We start from the raw sequence: 20,924 nt of genomic DNA on the forward strand, positions 1-20,924 counted from the left end.
TGGCAATTCTTTTTCTGGCCTGGCGGGGGCGCCGTTGGCCTGACGGGCCCGCCAGGCCTGTAGAATGGTAGGGGAAACACTGCTTACACCTCGTACTATGTGGAGTACCACGACTGAAAAACTACTGTGCTACCTTGCTGGAGAAACTGTATTATGAAAGCATCTCTATGCTTGTTTTCCTCTTACTCTCCTCTCTTCCATCAACTTGCATTTCTGTAGTGGAAACAAATTAAAATGTCCTTCCATAAATTCTCATGTAGGTATGGTTTGCTTTTGACATTTTGTTTCAATGCCAACATTTAATTTGAAGGAGGTGATTTTCAGTAGCCGCTTTCACACCCAGATCGCGCAAAATTGCGGGGCCACGGTGGCTCAGTGGTAGAGCTGTCGCCTCACAGTCAGAAGGTCCTGAGTTCGATTCTCGCATGGGACACTATGGGCGCTGTGGTTGTGTTCCCCCCCATATCTTCAGTGCCTACTGCCCAGGTGGGGTATCTCGTCGTAAGGGCCTTTCTCTCTGTGTGGAGTTTGCATGTTCTCCCCGTGCTCCCCCCAGGGGGTTCCTCCGTATATAACCGCCCCACTAAAAACATGCAGAAGATCAGATCGTCATCGTCATCGTCATCCGACCAGTGACGACAACATCCGAAGTTGGTCCCCGGGCGCTGTACGAGAAAGCGACCACTGCTCCTGGCCTGCCCCCCGGAGGAAAGGACATGCCTGGATGGGTTAAATGCAGAGGACACTTTTCACCGGCCACCGTCAGCATGAGTGTGTTGTGGCCGCATGCATGTATTGTGGTGTTCATGTGACAATAAAAGACGGGCTTGTCCGTTACGAAAATTGCAGTTCAGAAGGCCCACAAAGCCGGCAGCCTCGCCACAGAAATTGCTTTCACACACAACCAAGCAGCACCGCCACATTCCCATTCTGGGGTGTGCTTTCAGGTGACAGCCACTGCTCCCGGATTGAAAGGCGAGCGGAGGCATTTCCACCCAGCTCCTCCTAGCCCAAATGAATATTTTCATAGGTTAGTGTAGCCTAGGCTACTGTATGATGAACGAATTCATTCAACAACCAAACATCGCCGATGTACGCCAGCCAACGACGTGCAGCTGCGGTCGTTAAGGATCAAAGTGATAAAACACAAAATTGTCCACATGCAGCATGGTAACAAGGCTTTCAATATTCATCTGATCGACTTCATGGAGGATCACAGATGCACCATCATGTAGCCTATTAGGTACAAGGCTAATTCTTATCTTTTGGTTCCAGTTTCTTGTAAAGCAAAGTATTCCCATGAAGTAGCCTAATTAGCGTCCATTCTGAAAGACGACGCCCGCATATCCAACCCGTTCTCACTCTGAGCGCGTCGCATATTGACGCTTTGTCCTGTCCCTTGTGCGTCGCTTGTTACTAACATGGTACCCTTGAGCGACACATGAAACGACTTGGGCTTTCCGACTAAACTCAATGCAAACCCATGGAAGTCATCTTTGACGCTTATGGCAACTGCTCCCCTATTAGCCTAACTGCTCCACCATTAGTCAACTGCTCGCCCATTAGGGTCTGGAGGAGCTAACCTCTCCCAGACCCTAACCCTAAACCTAACCTCTCCCACCCCATGCCTAAACCTAACCTCTCCCAGACCCTAACCCTAACCCTAACCTCTCCCACCCTAGCCTAAACCTAACCTCCCCCAGACCCTAAACCTAACCTCTCCCACCTCCCACGCCTAAACCTAACCTCCCCCCAGACGCTAATGGTGAGCAGTTGACTAATGGGCGAGCAGTTAGGCTGATGGGGGAGCAGTTGCCATAAGCGTCAAAGTTGACTTCTATGGGTTTGCATTGAGTTTAGTCGGAAAGCCCAAGTCGTTTCATGGGTCGCTCAAGGGTACCATGTTAGTAACAAGTGGCGCATAAGGGACGGGACAAAGCGTCAATATGCTACGTGGTCGGAGTGAGAACGTGTTGGCATATCAAACAGCTGCAGTCTGCATAACGTTACCCATCGTGGGGAGAATAGTATAGGCTATAAATGCACATGACTACTATAACGTTAGTAGTTTTTGTAAGGGAATGCACAACTGGCTAGCTAGACAGATTGCAGTTGGAGCTGGTTTCCAGAGGGAATATCCTCAGACCAACTCGCCACAGACAGAATAGTCCTCTGAAGCTTATTATTATATCCATTAATTTTACCTATAATGTCAACATCGTTTGAGCATAAAGCCTAACCTACTTACTAGGCACGGAGCATTCCTCCTGGCCGCATTTTTTTACTTTCACTTATGCTTTTCTTGCTGCATGAGGTGCTTCCCCCTGTATTTTTTTTTATGAATGAGCTGACCATTCGCACCGTTCCGGCTTGCCGCTCGGACGCTTTCAGGTGGAGGCGGGTTGCAGGGTAACCACTGGCGGAATGAAAGGCGTACAACAATTAGCCACCAACCCGCTTTCACAACTTTCACATCGGAGGCGCGGATCCCATTTTCCGTGCATTTTCCGGCTTTCAAGGCCGGTGTGAAAGCGGCTAGTGTTTTACTGCAGGAGCACTTTCAGTGCAAGACTGATTCCAGCCAGATGCACCACAGAGCACCACATGAAGTAATTCTTGCCTGTGGCCATCAAACTCTTCAACCCCTCCCTCAGAGCGTCAGACACTCTGAGTCAGTCAACCTTGGATTCACTCCACCTGTCTACAAATCAAAACCCACTTTTGATCATGTCTATCTTATTAGTGCAATAAAACTCAATATACAATAACTGCTAAATACACTCCAAGGCCTACAAAATAACCCTTCAGCCGGAGGCAGGACTCACCATCTTCGGCTGCTCGGAGTCTTCTCTGTCTGAACTTCCCTACAGCTGTGCAACAGTCTCTGACACGGGACAACATTTGCCACTCATTCTGCAGAAATGGAAGTCCCCCTCTCTACCGTCTTTTTAACTGTTGGCGGACATGATCTCTAGTATACAGATGGAGAGACTCAGCTTCCTGAGGACCAACTCACTCAAAAGATTTTTAATTATCTGGGACCCGATTCTCATAGACCCCTTGTGTGGGATCCCATGCACAACATCTCTTACAAGCACATAAGCACCTTATGCGGCTGGTAGCACCACGTTGTAATATTGGAATGTCGATATATATGTATGCTTTTTTTTTCTCCTATGTCTGAGTTTGTTTGTTTTTGTTTTTTGGTATTTTGAAAATTGAAAAATAAATTAATGAAGAAAAAACTGCTAAATACTACAATTTCTGCAGAAATCAAATAATCCACACTGCTATGGATGACTATTTTGCTAACTGGAACCTAATGCACCTTACTCTTTATTGTTACTATCATTTGATTATTACTGACACTGCTGTATATAATATTATGTATAATATTATGTACGTACCTAATATATTCTCACTTCTTACTCAATGGTACTTTTGATGGAAGGAAGGATTGTAGGGGAAGGCACATATTTCGGACACATTTTTGTATATACCTAACTCATATTTTATTGTCTAGTCCCATTCTTCTTATAATGACTCTATCAATAGAGTTTTTTCTGATTCTGATTGTGAATGATAAAGGGACATTTCCAGTATAGGAGTCTTCTGCATTCACCTTAGAAATGTGACTGCAAAGATAGGTCTTCCGCTATAACCTTTGCAATGTTGGAATCTGGTGGAATAACTATAAATAATGTTTCATGTCTTTGTGAGGTGGAACTCTGCACTGACTTTGCTCAGGACTTAATTGTGTTACAATGTGCTACTTTTTCCTGTTTTATTGTGCCTTGCCCTTTCATGACTTTGAATTGAGCGTCGACAGTACTACAGCTTCTTTGGGTGTTTTCGAAAGGCACTTTTAGAAAATGGCTTATTAGTCATACTTCAAATGTCCTTCGTCCTTCATCAACCTATTTTTCTCATTTCTGTCCCCGTCTTTTAATTTTCTGCCAGATACATGGAGTAAATTGACCTTGCTTCAGAGGCCACTTGTGCAATGTCTCATCCATGCACTCATACATATTTTCCCCACTTAATCATGTCAGATCATCGGCCTCACACTATCATGCCAGGCTGTCCTCGCATTCTTGTAGTGCCAAGATAAATAGGACAGGTGCTTCCTCACTCTCCCAGGGAGGCAGCGAGGAGCGCCATCATAGAGATACATCATCATTATGACACTGTATGCTCTCTATGGGAGAGGTGTGTGTGTGTGTGTGTGGGGGGGGGGGGGGGTTATGTCTGTGCACTAGCAGACAAGTGATAGAAGTGTGCCATGCAGACACACACACACACACACACACACACACACACACACACACACACACACACACACACACACACACACACACACACACACACTTGTATTACTTGTGAGGACCTTAACCCTAACCATCACCGCTACATATGCTGAGCTAATCTTTCTTATTCTTTGCCTGTTTTGCTTGATTATTTGAGAGGTCAAAGTAGACAGAGACACACACACAGCCTCTCCACACACTCCTCCAGTCAGATGAGCCCTCTAAACTCCAGGAGCCTGTCCAGGCGAGAAGTGTCTGACCCCCTGCCCAGAGCTGTCAGTCACAGCCAAGCAGACGCTCGGTACAGGTGCTGGCACAGTGGGGGGGCAGCCACTGGCAGAACACCAGCCAGCTAATACAACGGGAGCGAGAGAGGGGGGGGTGGGGAGAGAGCGAGAGAGGGACAGAGAGAGGGAGAGAGCAAGAGAGGGGAGAAAGCAAAGGAACGAGTGTGTGCATTTGAGAGACAGCAAAATAAGGAGGGAGCAGAATAGAAAGCATGTGAGTGTGTGTGTGTGTGTGTGTGTGTGTGTGTGTGTGTGTGTGTGTGTGTGTGTGTGTGTGTGTGTGTGTGTGTGTGTGTGCATTTCTTTATTCAAGGCATTCAAACACCCTGGATAGGTTGACAATATATCACAGGGCACAGACAGACACATTTATAACAATAGCCATTTAGGCCTCATTTACACACAGGTTTTGATGCCCAGTTCAGATTTGTTGCCTATATCCGATTTTTGTGAGCGCCTGTTATGTCAACAAGAACATGCAAACTGCACATGGAAACGGCCAGGGCCGGGACTCAAACCCGAGTTATTCTCGCTGTGAGGCGACAGCGCGGACCACTCGACACACAGACACGCAGACAGAGAGAAGTTGGGCTTGAAGGAGAAACAGCAGGAGTGTGTTTGTGTTTGTGCCTGTGTGCGTTTGTGATGTGGACAGGATCCAGGAAGGGCAAAGGAAGGCGCGGACATAGACGGAGGAGGCGTGCGTTACGTCGTTCCTGTGAGAGATTACTAGATTATTATGAGAGATAAGACGCGGGGCTCTGATACTGTCACACTGATATCTCTCCTCTCTTTTCAGATCTAAAGGGCCTGCCAGAACCTGATAGGAGAACAGCGTCTTCACATTACTCTGCCTTCTGTATAGCTGTCAGTCCATTCGCAAAGTCCGCCTCCCTCGGCTTTTGTGTTTAACCCTAATTTCACCAGCTTGACTAAAGAGACAGCAATAGGCCCTTTTCATAGCAACCGTTTTGAGGTGGTAAAGCAGGAGGTAAAGCAGGTATAACCAATACCATTAATGAGGGCCATGGCACTGGAACACCTAAATGGAATGGAACCATCATTAAAGGTATTGTTTACAGCTGCTTTGCGTCCTGCTTTACCACTTCAAAAGGGTTGCTGTGAAATGGGTCTATATAGACATATGGTCTATATGTCTATGGGGTCAGTAGTTGCAGCGCAACCTGATCTGACAGAAAAACATGAAATGCGCACGACTTGTTACATGTTAGAGTTACATGTACATGTTACTTGTTCCCAACATATCAGTGGAAAGTACAATAATATTGTACTAATAATATTGTGGGCTCAGGGTGATGGATGGGGATCTGCATTTTGCATTTGACACCAGCGATTGGCTATAATGCCTCCATATTGCAGTCCAAACCTGAGTGTTTAGACAGGAAGTGAATTTGAATAAGGAGAGGGTTTTTGTGCATTCCAGAGGTGTATTAAACCATGTAAATCAGTCTGGGCCAGACTGCACTCCACATAATCAGACAGTCTATGGCCCTGTTAGTATGTAAGAGTTGTGTTTTGACTGGCCCAAGGCGATTTAACCCTTGAAAACCTGGCCTGAATAAGGCCATAGAGCCATTTTGGACATAGGTTTTATGAGCTGTGTCTTAATGCATTGGTTGTCTATTATTCTTATTCTTATTCATTATTACAAATATTGTTTTTATCAATACATATGTTTTGTTTTAATCAATAAACATGTCACAGTAACAGTGGTGTGGAGGTTTTAACAGTGTGTGCTTGAAAAAGCTCTGTTCAAAAAGATTGCGTCGTTTTGGGTCGCACATCACCAGCCGCGAATAAGGAGACAACTTCCACGTCGTGTAGAGCTGCTGTTTCTAGATTTGCGCACAGTGCGTTGTGTACAGTATTTATATACAGTCTAGCTCTGTAAATATGGCACTTTAAGTTGTAATATTTTTTGTCTTGCCAAAAGTAACCAGGAAGATTCCCACTATGAGATCAGTTTATCAAAATGACGCCTGTACGAAAATCTGATTTTCGTTGTCGGAGATTGAGCTGTATCAGCCAGACAAGTCAGACCTCCGGGTGCTCTCAGCCCGGGCTGAAGAGGAGCCAGGGCTGCTCTCAGGGGAAAATTATCGGATGAACTGATGTTTGCAGCTCTATGTTGATTATTTAGCCTAATGTTTCCGTGGCATTTTGATTAACTTTATGATTTAATTCCTTTTGGAGAAAATGTTGGTTTAGCAAATCTAACCGTGAGGCTACGTTGTTGTACTGGTACAGTGTGGGTAGGGCAGCCAAACCTAACGTTAGCCCAATGCGTTAGCCAGGCTGCCTGCCTCTCCTCTGACTCTGTATATCCCACTGAGCTATATCTTATTTATGTCAATGGTATATCATTACAACAGCTAAGAGAGGAGCTTGTGAAGAACGAACATCCCCAGAGTCAAAGCATTTCCCCCGAGATATCCGTATAAAAACGTTTGTTGCTTTAATACCAAATATAATACAAATAATACAAAAATAAAACCTCTGTTTGTATATGACGCTAACCCGTTAGCGATTAGCTAATGGCTGGTGATTGTGTACTTAAGCAATATAGCATGAGAGCCAGTGTGTTGTGGCAAATATATCCCGCTGATCAGCTGTTATCCCACTCGGCCTGCGACCTCGTGGGATAACTGCTGAGCAGCGGGATATATGCCACAACACACGCAGCTCGAGTGCTATATTGCTTTTATAAAACGGTTTCCAAGTATGATAATATAATAATAATAATAATACTATAAGTCCGACTGGCATGGCATTCTGGTAGAGTCAGTTGAAACACTACTGTAAGGCGGGACCGCAAGAACGTGCGGGTGATTTGATTGGATCGTTCTGGAGACTGAAGTTGGCATTGGCCAATCCTGGCGCTTGCTGAGAAGCTGAGAGCTTTCTGGAAAGCCCGACACGCAGCTCGAGCGCAGCGCTGCATTCTCAGCGCTTGCTGAGAAGCTGAGATCTTTCTGCAAAGCCCGACACCAACTAACGTTACGGGGTTAAATGCGGGGTTAACAGCCTTTTTTTTTGCAAAGAAGACATTAGCCCGCGTCTATTCTTGTACAAAACATAATTTTCTGCGAAGTATTAGTAAAGTTATAAGCGAAGATCGATTCACAAGGATCTGGCAGCTGTCTCCGCCATTTGTTTTTCTACATTGTCATTTGAGGTAACCAAAGCCTTTTAGTAAGAGAGTTGCCATGGCAACTCATAACCCATGGCCATGGGTTATGAGAGTGGGTTACGGGATTTATACAATGGCTGTGAACCAATCAGATTGCTTGATTTGAGAGAGCCGTTTTATAATTAAGCAATATAGCACAAGAGCAAGTGTGTTGTGGTGAATATATCCCGCTGATAAGCTGTTATAATATATATATATAACAGCTTATCAGCGGGATATATTCCACAACACACGCTGCTCGAGTGCTATATTGCTTTTATAAAACGGTTTCCAAGTATAATAATATAATAATAATAATACTATAAGTCCGACTGGCATTTTATTCTGATAGAGTCAGTTGAAACACTACTGTAAGGCGGGACCTCTAGCAAGAAGATAGACGTGCGGGTGATTTGATTGGATCGTTCTGGAGACTGAAGTCGACATTGGCCAATCCTGGCGCTTGCTGAGAGCTTTTTGCAAAGGCCGACACCAGAGCCGTATGCCGACACCAAGTAACGTTACGTCTTATTTAGAAATGCGGGGTTAAGAGTGAGGGCGCGCGAGAGAGGGGTTAAGACATTAGCCCGCGTCTATTCTTGTACAAAACATCATTTTCTGCGAAGTATTAGTAAAGTTATAAGCGAAGATCGATTCACAAGGATCTGAAAGCTGTCTCCGCCATTTTGTTTTTGAGGTAACCAAAGCCTAAGAGAGTTGCGCCATCATGCGTCTGGCTGCAAGCGAGTAGCTTTTTGTTTTGACACTACTGTAAGGCGGGACCTCTAGCAAGAAGATAGACGTGCGGGTGATTTGATTGGATCGTTCTGGAGACTGAAGTTGACATTGGCCAATCCTGGCGCTTGCTGAGAAGCTGAGAGCTTTCTGGAAAGCCCAACACAAGCCCAAGCTCGAGCGCAGGGCTGCCTTTTAGTAAGAGAGTTGCCATGGCAACCAATAACCCATGGCCATTGGTTATTGAACTCGGTTACTGGAATTATACAATGGATGTGAACCAATCAGATTGCTTGATTTGAGAGAGCCGTTTTATAATAGCCTTATCTTATACCTGGGACGGGAGTTAATGTTATAAAACACATTTCCTGGCAGTTGGACAACCTGGTAAGTTCTGAAAACATGTGTATTGTGTTATTCCAACTATCGTTATCGGTTGTTAAGTTATAGTAAATAATGAAAAACAGCCGACTAGCGCAAGCGGCTAACGCTAATGCTAGCCTGCATGTTAAAAACCATTATACCATGGTCTGGGTGAATACTCGATTCTGATTGGCTGCAGGGTGTCCATTAAAAAGTGATAATGTACAGTTGGTAAAGTCGTTCAGCCAAATGGTCTGTTCACCATTCATATCAATGCGCCATAGTTTCAACAGTGGTATCAAGAGAGCTGTTTGAGCTCTATACCCCCGTTAAGGGTTAATATGACAATTTTGGAAGTTGAGAAAAAAATTGAGTCGGTCAAAGTAACTATTTAAATCACCCCTGTGTGCTCAGTTTATCAAAAATAACTCTTATTTACAATTTTGATTTTCGTTTCGGAGATTTCTCACGTCACCAGGCTCTTCTCGGCGAGAAAGAGATTTCCCTCACGGCTCGTGCACATCTACAATGGCAAAATCGCTTTTCCACCTCGTCGCAGCATTTTGTGGGCGTGGAAACCAGCTTCCAGCTTGGAGCCTGTAGAAACGTGTTCAGGTCGAGATACACAGGAGGGTGGGGGGACGAAATGTGTAGGAAGAGCTGTCATTGGGTAGCTTTAACTAAAGGTCCCACCCTAGTCCCGCCCCGCGAGCGTGAAGCCGCTCGGAGACAAGCCGCCTTTAGTCTGCGACAGCGAAACGCTGGGCGGTTCCAGCGGCAGGGGGCGCGAGGTTGAAATGGACCAATCAGACGCGGAAATGGAGCAAGACAGCCTATCAAGATGCAGCGTCAAAGAGGCTTTCACAGGAGGCATGCCGCCGAGCGTTTCATGGTGTGTACGAGCCGTGAGCGTGGGCGAGCCCGGCGCGAGCCGGGCCTTTGACAGAGAGAGAGAGAGAGAGAGAGAGAGAGAGAGACAACCTCTCTGCATTTCACTTGAATCCATTCCCCACAGCACACGCAGGGCGCTGCTCTCTGTCACTTCCTGAAACTCTTCGCTCTTAAATGTTAATATACTTGGCCAATACGTATCTATCATACAAAATAAAGCAAGCGGCCAAACGGTAATGTCTTCATTTAATGTAGAACGCAAAACATCGTTAAACCTGCATTCCTGTGATAAAGTTAGCGTTTGAGTCGGCTTTAAAACGGAGGGTGGTGGAGGTGGGAGGGACTATTTTATTTCGTGGAAGACTGATTTACAGTATGAATAACAGACATTTAGCCATTTAGATTGCTTTATTTATTACACATGGAAATATAAATGACTGGTCTTATTGTTTTGTTGGCAAGTGACCATGGTATAAGTGGGTTAATGCCCTTTGAGGTGTCCATTATCACTTTTTAAGGGACTTTGCGGAGGCAACCGGTCCTCGGCTGCGCCTCGGACCGGTTCACGCCTCTGCGTCGTCCCTTAAAAAGTGATAATGGACACCTCGTCGGGCATTAACCCTTACGTATCTGTCACCCAGGTCAGCAGTATTGATGACATCATCAGTAGTGTTACAATACTGAGTGACATCATTAGGGACCTTATGAAGTCAAAGAGACTGATGATGTCATCAGTCGACCTTCCCGTAAGCCTAGATTCCTAAACGTTGGTTTGGGCTACCAATGCCGCAGGTATCTGAATTGAATTGAAACCTTCATTCATACAGGATACACACTGAGAGCACATAATGCCCATTCTTACATGCTATTAGATGACTTGCATCTATTTAGACATGCACCAAGTGGCACTGCTGTCTGTCACTCTGCTGTCGTAGCGCACATTCAAAATATCTTTCCAAACAGATTCTTGAATTATAGTTAGAACCCTTGTCACATCACGTTGCTTTGTCAAGGTTTTGTCATCATGATAAGCTCTGCCATGGGATCCTTGTGGGACCCTTGAGAAAATACAAAACCAAACTGGAATGTGTGTAATAAAATCTCACACACTCTGCTAGAATCGACCCTTTTACATCAACTGACAGCTGGCATACTCAACAGCTGGCTATTGCTCAAATATACAGAGTTGTGGGAGGAAAAACACATCAATGATTATTACAACTGATGCCAGAAATGTTTCAAAGTCCATTCTCTCTACCTCTCTCGCCCTGCTACTCTCTTGATCAGTTGTTACATGGTAACTACCAAATTATAATGTCTAAGTACACAGTCTCCCTCTCACACTCACAATAAGACCCCCCCCCCCCCCCCCCCCCCCGAAAACCAGACAACTACTAAATTCTCCGGGTATCTCTCCAGCTCTCTATCTCACTTTCGAGGAAAGCAATTACTGTTAACTCATATCTCTGTTCGGCAGCACAATGCCACCGAAGCTGGTAAGGCTTTAGCATCTCAGTGGATTCATAATCGATCAAATCTGGAAGTTTCAGCCTGCTGATGGATGGATGGATGATGGATGGATGGACAGATGGATAAAGATGGTATATAGGAAAAGCTCCAGAAAGCTTGGTGGATACGGCAGCATGCATGCTGCCAAAAGAAGCCTGCAGCCTTGCCAAGGACAGACTATGAATATAACAACCATGTTTTAACCTGTGTATACAATTCACCACTTCTTTCTCCCTCCATCTCCCCCTCTCACTGCCTCTCTCTCTACCACCTCTCCTTAATTGCTTTAAGTGCTGGATTAAACCTTCCATTTAATGATACAAAAAATTAGGGAGTGCTCTGCTGGACGGCAGCCCAAGAGGGACATTTCTCAATGTCCTTGTCTCGGTTTACTTTGTTTCCGTCTGCAGGAGAGATTGACTTTTGTTTGTCATTTGATTCATCTGTGTATATTATAGTATATATATTGTTACAGTGTGGTTCATATGATTCATTCACTGCACCATCGGGCGCTTTGGGCAGATGCCCGGTGGCCTGGCCTGCCAAAAAAAAAAAAAATTGCAGGCCAGGCCACTCACTGAACAGCAGGCCAGTATGTATAAGAAATATATGAATGGTGGATGAAATCCCTTGGTTGTATGTTGAATGCAGGAGAGGACGTGACTTTAGCCGGCGTGACTTTGGTGCTGTCAGTACTAGTCACTGCGACCATAGGAAGTAGGCTATAACATAACATTAAAATTAAATCCATACACGGAACTTTTAAATCTGGTTATGAAATACTGGTGCCTCTATATGACCTACATGGGCAAATGAGAGACCATCAACCATGAGAATGGATATCAATTTGTTGTTATTTACATGCATGCACTGCGCGGGGGACGGGAGTTATGCTACAGGGAGAAAGGAAGCCACCAACCGCGGCTTCGCTAAACCCCCGCCTTCGGCCTAGCGGAGCCGACGTAACACACAACTACAAGGGAGCTGCAGACTTTTTCTCTCTCAAAACAATTGAAAACCACCGTCATGTTAAGGCTGAGCAAGGAGATAGATTTTATTTCACCAGAGCTGAAGGCAGCAACACAAAAAGACTGATGGAAATAACAAGAGAAGGTAAGCCCCACTAAACTCGTATCCAGCATTGACAGTAGATACAGTAAACACGATTCTGCCTGACCAGTCGTCTGCAGTGTTTTCACGTCACTGTATGGTACCGGCTGGAACCTCAACAAAGCAGGGACCAAAACTAGCATGACTCAACCCCGTCTCAAGCCGGGCTGTCCAGGTTTTGAGACAGGAATGAGACAAAAAAGCGAGACGAGCTGGGCAGGGCTGCGCTGATACCAGCGGTGGAAATGGGCCATTAGGGTATCGCAGCCTTTCTCATTACATTACATTACGTCATTTGGCAGACGCTTTTATCCAAAGCGACTTACAATAACACATTTTTGTCAGCAATAGAGCAATCAACTATGGAGTACAGTCTATGACAACTACAACTTCTGAAGGAACAGTGGTACAAGTTTAGGTTAGTGGTACAAGTTTAGGTTAGTTTTTTTAGTTTTTTTTTTTTTTAAGAAAGAGAGAGAGAACGAAGTTAGATCAAGAAGGGCCCAGATGGAGCCTGAAAAGGTGAGTCTTTAGTCTTTTCCGAAAGATCGGCAGTGATTCAGCCGTCCTGACCGAAGGTGGAAGCTCGTTCCACCATTGAGGTGCCAGGGACGAGAAGAGTCGAGATTGGGATGAGCGACTTTTGAGCCCCCGTAGCGAAGGAGGGGCGAGACATTTCTCATCAAATGTACGTCCTAAATGAACACCTGAGGGACAACCATCACGGAGCCCTCACGCACCACCAGACTGAGCTGTTCGAGAGACGTAGATGACATGCCTGATGAGCTACAGAAGTCGGCTACATGTGAGCTAACATGTTGATGACAGCATTTCTGTTACATGTTACGGTGTGGCGATTCTGCCCCCTCCACTCCCCTCCTGTTAGCTTGTGGGGGATCCTTGGGCAAGATCTAGTACCCAGTAGCCTCCCATCATCAGGGTTACAATGGAGGGGAATGGAAACCCAGAGACCAGGGCGGGTCCAGACAACGCAAGATGGCAACCACATCAGTGGACTAAGGTGCGTCGTTAATCAATTGACCACTCGAAAACACTTGATTACAATGGAGAGTACGGCTGTTCTCATCGGTGGGGCTTTTTAGCAGCCCGATGTGACAGTTGGTGCGAACGGATCCCGTAAGCGTAGATGTCACTTGAGCAATTGTGATTTATTTTTTACTTTATTTTGATTTATTTTTTGCATGTTTTTTTTTGTCGGGGGGTTCAAACCCAGGGGAGCACGTGGGGAACATGCAAACTCCACACAGAAAGGCCCTTCTGACGACGGCACCTGGGCAGTGGGCACTGAGGACATAGAGATGTTGACACACCTTCAGCGCCCACAGCGTCCCAGGAATCGAAGACAGGACCTTCTTGCTGTGAGGTGACAGCACTACCACTGCGCCACCGTGCCGGGCGAGCCTGCATTGTGCTCTAGCGAACTAGAGGCGTCTGTTTGAGGGAGATGAGGACAGAACGCATCCGAGAGACATCCTTTGCCTGTTTGTTGGTTTTGGTGTTAAAGTCACAGAGGCGGGCTACTCTCTCCCACTCTGATCCTGCACTGTCACCATCGCACTCTGCCAGGGATGCCTCTTCTGACGCTCTGTTGTTGGCCTTGTTCTTTTCCATTTGCTCATTCTGATGCACATGCCAGTCCTCCAGCTCCTTCCTGGCCTTCTCTTTCCACTCTGTCTCTGCGGCCTTGGATGCCGTGTCTAGCTCTTCCAGGCGTGTCTTTTGCTCCTCCCTCCACTTGCGAAGACTCTCTGGCTCTTGCATCACCTTGGTGATGGCTACAGAATTGTCTGTTGGGCCATTGGACTCCTGGAACATATCCCCGTTCACAGTGGCATGTTCCTCTCCAAAATCGTTATAGTTCGGGGGATGCTTGGGAGACTGGTTGCCATCCGTTCCTTCCTTTTCTCCAAACCCTTCTCCAAACCCTTCACCATCATTTACAACTATCTCACTCTCTTGTTGAACCAGGAAAACTGCGTGTGCTCCATTGTCAGCCATGTTTCAAGTGTCGAGCAATTGTGACATAATGATAGTAATGGCATAGTCTATGACATTGTGACATCATCAGGGATGTCATGGACATTGTGATGTCATCAGTGATGTCATAAATCCTTCGTGCTGTTATAATATTGGACGACTCTTACAATCCAATGAAATCTGAACCTGAGACATGGAACAGCTCGAGCCACTTCCACACCTTAAGAGGACAGACCTGTGAACTACCTATTATTTTTTTGTCTCCTCTTTTACATGTGGGTTCAATCTTTTATTTTTCTCTCATTCCTTCCCCCCAGCATAAATTGTCTTGACCATTGATGCAAAGATGTCAAAAAATAACTAAGTTGTAAGCCGCATAATGGATTTTATTTATTTATTTTTATTTCTTGTTTAAAGAAAAAAGAAATGATTGCTTGTTTACGTATCAAAGTGGAGTGAAATCACTTATACCTTGCAATAAAAATATTTTTGAAAGAAAGAGGACAGACCTGGACCAGACCGTTTGGTCATGCCGCATGTGGAAGACCCAGAAGGGACACAGGCACGTGAAGCGCATGAGTCGGCATGTTTGGTCACACCCACAAAAAAGTGCACCCATTGTGCATCGTATTATCTCCACCTTAAACGCTTAAATGGTGGCCAGTTGTTTGGCTGGACCTGTTTGCCACATCTTTAACACCAGCATTGAAAGTAATGTTTTCCCTTTAGCCTGGAAAGAAGCAAAGGTGGTTCCTCTACAAAAAAATGCAGCAGTGTTTTAGTGGTACGAACAGTCGGCCAATCAGTCTGCCAGCTCTTAGCAAACTGTTGGAAAGGATGGTCTGTGAACAAAAACAGTACTCAAAGAAAACAATTTAACTACTGACTTTCAGCATGCTTACCGTGAAGGGCACTCAACTGGAACAGCATTAACACAGATGACAGATGACTGCCTTAAATATATTGACAATGACAATAATAACTTAGTGGACATAATCAGGACAAGATGGCCGACGCAGACACGGACGCTGCACGGCGTGCTACCAAACCTCGACTTAAACCTGAAATCTACACGACGAATGATGGCAAAACTATTGTGGAAGATACATTTTTAAACTTCCTTGTCAAAATGAAGACCTTGAATCAGGATGATATTATCCTAATGGCGCTGAATCCCTTTGGGTCTGAATGGATTGAAAGCTCCAAGAAAGTCCTATTTGAACTCTGCCCAGGAACGACGCAGCGGTGTGTTGCTCACAAAGGGCCACAGAAAGACACCAACAATGTTAAGTACTGTCTGAAACTACTTAACAAGGCTGGTGAAAACGTCCCTCGCTTTGTGTCCCATCACTTAGACGAGTTACCACCAGTGACTTTTAACAGCCTTGATGTCTCTTGCCTGATCAGTCAAATTGAGCGCTTAAGTGCAGACATAACCTCTATGAAGAAGGCCGTGTGTGAGCAGTCAAGTGCCTGCGATGACATCCGTGGGATAACCGCGGATATGAACCAACGCTTGAATGTTATTGAGCAACCCGCTACAAGCAAGGGGACTACGTCCACGGCTAAGACCAGCGAAGAGGCCGGGCATCGTGTGGCAGAAAACACGAGCCTGTGCCTGTGCACGAGCCTGTGCCCGGAACTACGGCCCTTAATGCCCTCGTTGAGGAGACAGCTGGTGGGAGTAGGCCTGAAGTGGCAACGTCGCATGCATGGAGCCGTGTAGTAAAGAAAGGACCGCGCAAGCAAGCCCCTGGGAATACTACAGCACAGAACACGCCTCGTTTGAATCTTCCTAGAGAGAAGAAGACGCATGGCATCGTTGGAACCGGTGCTGTGGGGAACATACACACTGTAAAGACGAAGCTGGTGAGTGTGTTCGCAACAAAATTCTCGCCTGACCTAGACTCACGGCCGGGACACACATCTTGCGTGTACCTACCTAGTGCGTGTGCGTGGGGTGGGGGCTGCGGCTGGCACGCCCGTGGCATCCACACAGGCAGCGTGGCTGCTGCGTTGCAGCTGCTGCGCTGCTGTCTGTCTGCCAACTCTCTTCCTATAGAGTTGACCTTTTATTAAATTTGCTATAAACAATAAAATGATGATTTTAACTGAAGATCGCTTGGGCTCACTTCGTAATCGAGGCAGTATTGATTTGTGTGTGTGTGTGTGTGTGTGTGTGTGGTGGGGAGGGGAGGAACGAAGCCACGTTGTCGCCTATGTGGTTTTCAGAGGGCAGGAGAACTGCAGCTGTGAGCTCAGCTCATCCTCCTGTCTCAAATCAAAACGAGCCTTGATTGGCTGTGGCTGCCCCTGTAAAAAATATCATTTTAATGTCTATTTGTGTCTATTTGTGTAGAGACACGCTAGAGACACGCGCGCGGTAAGCAGAAAAAATAGGCGTCGCTTCTATTCTCTAGATGACGCGCGTCTCACGCCTCGCAAGACACGCGCCTGAGACGCGCGCGTCTGATGCCGGTGGTGTGGCTGCTGTAACCTGTTAACATGGGCGCCGAAATGAAAATCAACAGGTAACGCCACGCAGACGCCACGCAGACGCACAGCAGACGCAAGATGTGTGTCCCGGCCGTCAGACACGCTGGCTAGCTACCTCAAAGACCAACTCTCTAGAGATGTAACTTGCCATAAGATAGGCAATGACCATAATCGGTACAGCTCCTTCAAGGTATCAGCCGAATGCAAAGATGTAAGCGAGATGTACGAGCCACAGCTGTGGCCAGAAGGGACCTATGTAAGGCGTTTCTATGAGGCACGTAAGCCTAGGGCTGCTGCTGGGGCTGGTGTGAACACACTGCCTGACACAAAGCTGCGTGCATCTAAGCCTAGGGCTTTCACTGCTTGATACTAGACATGCATGTACTATGAGAGTTGTGTTTTATAACTCGCGTGGACTGCGCCTCGGACAGGGCGCTGGAGCGAAAGCACAACGCATTGGTATTGACAAGCTCCTAGAGTACGCTGATGTCTTGTGTGTACAGGAGACCTTCTTATCTACACAAGATCTGGACAAACATAACTCTGTACATAAGGATTTCCATGGGGCAGGGGAATCTACAACAGACCTAAGTGCTCGTATTCTGCGTGGCAGGATCCCAGGAGGCGTGGCCATTCTTTGGCACAAGAAATATGACCAACTGATCAGCGTGATTAGGTTAGATGTGGACTGGTGCATAGGTATTACAGTCATGCAATGTGATAAGGTATTTATAATCCTAAATGTGTACACCCCTTATGAATGCCACAAAAACGAGGATGAATACCTGAACAGGCTTGCTTTCATAAGCTCTTACATTAAGGAAAGTGAGTATACATCTATATTTGTTCTTGGAGATATGAATGCTGATGTATCGGACGGTGGCTCACGGTTTGGCCAACACCTGGTGCAGTTCTGCGAGGACAGCAAGGTTGTTCTGTCCACCAAGGCACTGCCGCCACCAGATATTTACACATACGTGAGTGAAGCATGGAATACAACATCATGGTTGGACCACTGTATATCTACATCTGATGCTCATGATTGCATAGAGAAGGCTGAGATGTTGTACGATCTGGCTACAGCAGATCACATTCCTGTATCCATGTCTATAAATATCAAGGGTATACCTGAGCTGACCAGTAATGATAGCCATGAACCAAGTGAGAAACTGGTCTGGGCATTGCTCACAGAGGACGACTTACAATATTTTAAGTCAATGACTGATGTGCACCTATGTAATATTGATATAGCTGTTGATGCTGTAATGTGTGGAAATATGAACTGTAAGGATGAAGGCCATCACAGTGACCTGTGTACATTGTATGATAGAATCGGGAAATGTCTAAGTGATGGCAGCGAACCTCTCAAAAGGAAAAGGGTCAAACAACATAAGGTGAGACCTGGGTGGAAGGAGCATGTCCATGGATTCCATAGAGGCTAAATAAGCTTTTAAAAGATGGGTTTTAGCAGGGAAACCGAGGCAGGGCCCAGAATGTGATCAGAAGATGCAGGCTAATGCCAGATTTAAGTATGCTGTACGTTATATCAAAAGAAATGAGCAGGCCATGAGGGCTAACTCTATGGCCAAAAAGCTACAGAAGAATAATATATGAGTTCTGGAAGGAAGTGAAGGTGGTTAATAACAGTAGGATGCCATTGCCTTCTAGTATTGATGGTATTACTGGATCTGAAAATGTTGCAGAGCTGTGGAAGAAACACTATGAGAATATTTTTAATTGTGTTAAAAGTGATGTGTTTCATATACGTGAATTATCTCACTGTGATGGTGTAGTTATCAGACCCGAGGAAGTGTGCTATGCTATCGATAAACTGAAAATGAACAAAACCTGTGGTCAGGATCAAATAACAGCAGAACATCTGAAGTATGCTAGCAATATAACCACAGTGCTTCTTGCTATGTGCTTTTCTGGTCTACTGATGCATGGAATACTGCCTGGATCCATGTTATCTGTCCTTTTGGTGCCAGTAGTCAAAAATAAAACGGGTAAACTTAGTAGTATAGAAAACTATAGGCCTATTGCACTAGCAAGTATACTATCCAACGTACTAGAAGGCATCCTTATGGATAGGCTTAAAGAATACATAATGACTACTGACAATCAGTTTGGCTTTAAGAATAAACATGGCACTGATTTATGTATCTATGCACTTAAGGAAATTGTCACTAAGTACAGGAGATGTAACTCCACTATATTTATGTGTTTCTGAGATGCGTCAAAAGCTTTTGACCATATCAATCATTGTAAACTGTTTGTAAAGCTCCAAGAGCTAGGTGTCCCCTCATACTTAATAAGGATTTTACAGTACTGGTACTCTCACCAAACCATGCAAGCCAGGTGGGGTGAGAGTATTTCCACACCATTCCTTAAATTCAATGGGCAGGGTGCCAGGGCGCCAGGGCAGAATTCTGTCGCCAATACTCTTCAATCTGTATATGGACGACTTATCCAAAGAGTTGAATGAGTGCAGAACTGGCTGTGTGGTGGGGGATAGTCTCATTAATCATATGCTGTATGCCGATGACTTGGTGGTACTGTCACCATACAGTGCTGGCTTACAACAGCTACTCAGAATATGCTCCAGATATGGCATGATGTATGACATCAGATTCAACTCCAAAAAGAATGTGGTAATGATCGCTATAACCAAGGAGGATAAGAAACTCTCCTTTCCATCATCCATCATCATTGTGCCAGTGCATTGATCAAATAAATAACTGGATGTGCCAGAATTTCCTACAGCTAAACAAAGAAAACAGAGGTGATCGTCTTTGGCCCCAAAGAACAAAGGCTTAAAATCACTGTACGCCTTGAGTCTCTATCCCTGAAGCCGAAGGATCAAGTCAAAAATCTTGGCGTTATTATTGATTCCGATCTCAACTTTAACTCCCACATTAAGTCAATTAGAAAATCAGCTTTTTATCATCTTAAAAATATAGCAAGAATTATGTCCAGACAGGATCTAGAAAAACTAATTCACGCCTTCATTTATAGTAGGTTAGACTATTGCAATAGCCTTTTTTCTGGTCTCTCCAAAAAAGAACTTAGGCAACTTCAACTCATTCAGAATGCTGCTGCTAGAGTTCTAACGAAGAAGAAAGCTGATCATATCACTCCAGTTCTTAAGTCCTTACACTGGTTGGCAGTGTGTCATAGAATAGATTTTAAATACTGTTATTAGTCTATAAATCACTTAATGGCCTAGGCCCAAAATACATAGCTGAATTGCTCCCACGCTACGAACCGTCTAGAACTCTTAGGTCAACAGGGTCCAGCTTATTAACTGTCCCTAGGATCAAATCAAATCATGGGAAGGCTGCATTTACCCACTATGCTTCTGCTAGCTGGAACAAATTGCCTGAAGACCTCAGATCTGCCCCAACCTTACTTACTTTTAAAAATGGACTAAAGACTTTTATGTTTACCGTCGCTTTTAACTGCCGACAGCTACTATGCAAACCCAATGAGTCCTCTATTAGTTTTTAGCTCTTTCTGCAACTGCTGTGCCTGTTGCTTAATGCACTTTTTATACTCTTTTTTAAAGTTTTGTTGTGATGCTTTTAAATGTCCATTTTATTCTTCTTTTCTTTTCTTTTCCTGTCAACCATTTTATGTGAAGCCCTTTGAATTGCCTCTGTGTATGAAATATGCTATACAAATAAACTTGACTTGACTTTCCCTCTTTCTCATTGGCAGGGGAGGTGCTAGATGTAGGAAGGAAGGTTAAATATCTGGGTCACATAATAAGGGATGACCTCTGTGATGAGGATGATGTTCAGCGACAGTGCGGTAAACTGTATGGGCAAGCCAACATGCTGGCACGTAAATCCACATGTGCACTGATGATGTAAAAATTGCATTGTTTAGAACCTACTGTACTCCATTGTATACGGCCCACCTGTGGTGTAGCTATAGCAAGATGAGAATGAGAAAACTTCAGGTGGCATACAACGACTTCAGGATTCTGCTCAAACTCCCAGGTGGTCTAGTGCAAGTGAAATGTTTGTGTCAAACAAT

The 20,924-nt window shown here is 45.2% G+C and overlaps 1 protein-coding gene and 1 pseudogene across 2 annotated transcripts in view; both read right to left on the reverse strand.

Annotated features, from left to right (window-relative positions):
- Window positions 1–20,924, reverse strand: part of stk32a (serine/threonine kinase 32A) — a gene marked incomplete at its 3' end in the record, with an annotated part of 261,148 nt that overhangs the window by 13,147 nt on the left and 227,077 nt on the right. The gene's annotated exons all lie outside the window — the stretch shown is intronic.
- On the reverse strand, window positions 13,827–14,411 carry LOC310785125 (clathrin light chain B pseudogene; annotated as a pseudogene). Its single transcript has one exon. The product of its transcript is annotated as a clathrin light chain B pseudogene (transcript).

Source organism: Poromitra crassiceps, assembly GCF_964638095.1.
Source record: "Poromitra crassiceps genome assembly, chromosome: 1".
Taxonomy (NCBI): Eukaryota; Metazoa; Chordata; class Actinopteri; order Beryciformes; family Melamphaidae; genus Poromitra; species Poromitra crassiceps.